We start from the raw sequence: 4517 nt of genomic DNA on the forward strand, positions 1-4517 counted from the left end.
TAAGTCCAATGGCTGAGACCTGCCGCTCCCCAAACCTGGTCCCCTCTCTTCTCAGTCCAGCAACATAAGTCCAATGGCTGAGGCGGTCGGGCTTGCGCCGGGTCCTAGCCTCTGCTCCTGCCCTGGCCAGCCCACCCCATCTGCGGCCCAGTTGTGTCCCAGGGAGTGAAGCCACCTCTCAGAGCCCCAGCCTCGGCGTCTGTAAACCCAGAACGACCACGATAACAATAACCATCATAATACCTCAATCATAGCATTGTTAGGGCTATTGTGGCTCTTAAATGAGGTAACAGGCATCGGGCCACAGCAACAAAATAGAAACAACCTAAATGTCCAACATGAGGGATTGGTTACACGAATCATGCTACACGGAGATAATGGAAACCTTCCCCGCTATCTTTAAAACTATATTATAGACTGGGTTCAGTGGCTCCTGCCTGTCATCCCAGCACTTTGGGCGGCAGAGGCAGGAGGATCGCTTGAGGCCAGGAGTTTGAAATCAGCCTGGGCAACATGGTAACAGCTCATCTCTACAAAAAAAATTATAAAAATTAGCCAAGCACAGTGGTGCATGCTTGTAGTCTCAGCTACTTGAGAGGCTGAGGTGGGAGGATGGCTCGAGCCTGGGAGGTCGAGGCTGCAGTAAGTGGTGATTGCTCTACCGCACTCCAGCCTGGGAAACAGGGGGAGACCTTGTCTCAAAAAAAATAGAATAAAAAATAAAATTTGAAACAAAAAGAAAATTTATTACAGATGTGTATTTATTGACAAGATGTTTGCAATATCTTAAGTGAAATATATGAAGTCTCGGAATGCTACTTTTCCATGTTTAAGGTGTATTTGTGCACAGAAAACACAATAGAAGCTTATGCACCAAATATTTGTGGTGGGGTCTGGCACTGTGGTTCACACCTGTGATCCCAGCATTTGGGGAGGCCAAGGCGGGCAGATCACCTGAGATCAGGAGTTCAAGACCAGCCTGGACAACATGGTGAAACCCCGTCTCTACCAAAAATACAAAAATTAACTGGGCATGGTGGCACACGCATGTAATCCCAGCTACTCAGGAGGCTGGGGCAGGAGAATCGCTAGAACCCGGGAGGCAGAGGTTGCGGTAAGCCGAGATCGCGCCACTGCACTCCAGCCTGGGCAACAAGAATGAAACTCTGTCTCAAAGGAAAAAAAAATTGTGGTCATTACTTCTGAAAAAGCGAATCGTGGATGATTTTTATTTTTTCCTTCTGCCTAAAAATGTATGTTCCACATTTTTACGAAAGAAACATATCACTTTTGCGGTAAGGTTGAAACCTATTGTATTCTAAATATCGAGATAAATGTGTAAAATGCACAGCACAGTTCCACACACATGGTAGGGGCTTACTTGACTCTTTCCTTCCTGGCAGTGATGTTGCAAAGGCCCAGGGGAGCTTGTCTATCAGCCGTGTTAGCTTCTGGAAGAGACGACAGCTGACAGGTTGAACTAAGAGGCGGTTGTGAACTGGGCACTGTGCGACCCTCCCAATTTATACCCACCCTCTCAGGCCAGTGGACGTCACACTTCCCCCATGAAGCCTTCCTTGACTATCTTCTTCTTTTTTTTTTTTTTTTTTTTTTTTTTTTTTGAGATAGAGTTTCACGCCTGTCGCCCAGGCTAGAGTGCAGTCATGCCATCTCGGCTCACTGCAACCTCCGCCTCCCAGGTTCAAGCGATTCTCCAGCCTCAGCCTCCCAAGTAGTTGGGATTACAGGCACCTGCCACCACATCTGGCTAATTTTTGTATTTTTAATAGAGATGGGGTTTCCCCATGTTGGCCAGGCTGGTCTCAAACTCCTGACCTCAGGCGATCCACCCGCCTTGGTCTCCCAAAGTGCTGGGATTAGAGGCGTGAGCCACCGCACCCGACCCTTTCTTGGGTCCTCAGATCCCTCTTGTACTGTGTTGAATGTTGCGCTCTTCCGTTGTTTTCTATTCAGTTGCACCCATCCGAGCGAGCCCGCGGTACTGCAGGCTTGCTGCGGCGTCTCTGCAAGCAGCTCTGCACCCCAGCACCCGGCTCAGGGCTGGGCACTGAGAAGGCAGCCAGGCTCTGTGTGCTGAATTGAAGGGAATGTGTTTGGTGGCTGTCAGTGACTTCGCATCTCAGGCCTGACTCTCATCCTGCTTAGTAGCAGGGGAAAACACGTCAGCTCCGCCGGTGCCACAAACTGGGATCAGATTCTGATGCCATCACCTACGAGCCGTGTGGGCTTGGGCAAATCACTCCAACACTCTAAGCCTCAGGTTTTCCACCCTTAATTATCACCTCTGCCCTCAGGGTTAAAATCAGCACTCCACTGGATAATAGACAGGCTAAATAAGAGAGTAAATACAAAGCCCTTAACACAGTGCCTGGCAAATACTGAATATTCAATAAAAGGTGGCTCCCTGCAGGTTTATATGACCATAAACTTTATCATATGAGCTAGCAGGCTTCTGGGAGGGAAACGGGGAGCTAGTCATCTTCGGGCCTGAGCTGGGTGCCGTGGTGTGCGCTGTAATCCCAGCTACTCAGCAGGCTGGGTGGTAGGATCGCTTGAAGCCAGGAGTTCAAGACCAGCCTGAGCAACATAACAAGACCTCATCTCGAAAAACAACAATAATTATATTAATTAATAATATTTAGTATTAATATAATATTAATAAATAATCAGTAATACTATTTATTATTGTTATGCCAAGATGACAAGTATAAACTAGGCAGAACCAGGCCAACCTGGACATCTGGTCACCCTGCTTATCCTCTACTCACTACTAGCTCCCTGCAGGCCGGGACCGGCTGGTTCTCATCTCACACGCCCCGCCCCCGCCCCACCTGCCTCCTGCCTCTTCCCAGCAGCGCCCTGGCCGAGCACCTAGGGGACTTCTCCTCCCAGGGCAGGGGCCCCCTGGAACGGCAGCCTGCCTGGAGCTGGGGAACGCTCTGAAACGGGGAGACCGCAAGTTCCCGTTCCTGCCCCCATGTCCCTGCAGACCCAGGAGCCCTTTAGCGAGCCCAGGAGCCTACCGTGAGGCCGAGCGGGCGGCGCCGGGCTGCCCTGTCTTCCTGAGGAGCAGAGAGGAGTCTGGTGTGGCCTGTGGTCAGCTCAATCCAGCCCCAGCGCTGATCAAAGTTCCAGGCCGTGGTTCCTCCCCTCACGTGGCCCCAGCGTCCCAGAATGTCACCAGGGTCACAGGACGGGAGACGGCCTTGGCAAGGCCTCTGAAGATTACAAAACGACCCTGAACTCCTCCCACCTACAGAGCCCTCGCGGGGCCAAAATCCCACCGAGGTCGCAGGGTTGGTACCTTCAGGACCCCAGGGACACAGCAAGCCCTAGAGACACCCGCAGGCGGCTGGGTTGGTGAGGACTGGGATGGGGTCCACGTTCACACCCACCCCTGTGGGCAGAGGCAGAAGCACTGGGAGCCTGCCCTCAGCCTCGGGCCCCTGCTCTGCTCTCAGCGCCCGGAGGCATTCCAAGAGGGCTGTGGATTTGTTGCTTTGTCTTGTGTTTGTTTAATGAATGAATTCTCTAAACCGTTCCTGAGTTAGAAGGGTGAAAAGCTATAGGGAGATGAATTGGGGCCCAGTGTGGAGAGGAGCGCTCACACACTCAGGGCGGTCCGAGGATGAAAGATGCGGCTTTGGAAGGGAGGGAGTTTCCCGTCTCTGGAGGTGTGGAACCAGGGCTGCAGGACACGCGAAGTGTGTGTGTGGTGAGTGCGTGCGTGTGGGTGTGTGTGAAGTGGGTGTGTGAGTGGGTGTGTGAGTGGGTGTAGGAGTGTATGTGTGTGTGGGTGTAGGGGTGTGTGGTGAGCGTGTGTGTGGGTGTGGGGTGTGTGTGTAAGTGGGTGTATGTGAGTGGGTGTAGGGGTGTGTGGGTGTGGGTGTAGGGGTGTATGGTGAGTGCATGTGTGTGGGTGTGGGGGGTGTGTGTGTAAGTGTGTGAGTGGGTGTGTGTGAGTGGGTGTAGGGGTGTATGTGTGTAGGGGTGTCGGGGTGTGTAGTGAATGCGTGTGTGTGGGTGTGGGGGTGTGTGTGTAAGTGGGTGTGTGTGGGGGGGGTGTAGCGGTGTGTAGCGAATGCATGTGTGTGGGTGTGGGGGATGTGTAAGTGGGTAAATGGGTGTGTGTGTGAGTGGGTATAGGGGTGTATGTGTGTGTGGGTGTAGGCGTGTGTGGTGAGTGCATGTGTATGGGTGTGGGGTGTGTGTGTAAGTGGGTGTATGTGTGAGTGGGTGTGTGAGTGGGTGTGTGAATGGGTATGGGGTGTGTGTGGTGAGTGTGAGTGTGTGTGTGTGTGTATAGTATGAGAGTGTGTGAGAAAATGTGTGATGAGTGGGGGTGGGTGTGTGGTGAATGTGATTGTGAGTGGTGTGTGTGGGCGTGATGAACGTGTGTGGGTGTGTGTGATGAGTGTGTGGGGATGGTGTGTGTGGTGTGTGTGGGGTGTATGTGTGCGTGTGTGGTGGGGGGGTTGTATATGTAACTGTGTGGT

General features: G+C 52.4%; 1 protein-coding gene across 2 annotated transcripts in view; it reads right to left on the bottom strand.

The window, feature by feature from the left end:
• The window catches only part of CPN2 (carboxypeptidase N, polypeptide 2), a 10708-nt gene extending 7584 nt beyond the window's left edge, over positions 1-3124 (bottom strand). For both annotated transcript variants that reach the window (XM_011988954.1, XM_011988953.1), the window contains exon 1: positions 3045-3124. The gene's annotated coding sequence lies outside the window, so the exon portion shown is untranslated. The remainder of the gene's footprint in view (positions 1-3044) is intronic.
• Positions 3125-4517: the final 1393 nt, after the last annotated feature.

This window comes from Mandrillus leucophaeus, unplaced genomic scaffold (genome assembly GCF_000951045.1).
Source record: "Mandrillus leucophaeus isolate KB7577 unplaced genomic scaffold, Mleu.le_1.0 Scaffold342, whole genome shotgun sequence".
Lineage (NCBI taxonomy): Eukaryota > Metazoa > Chordata > Mammalia > Primates > Cercopithecidae > Mandrillus > Mandrillus leucophaeus.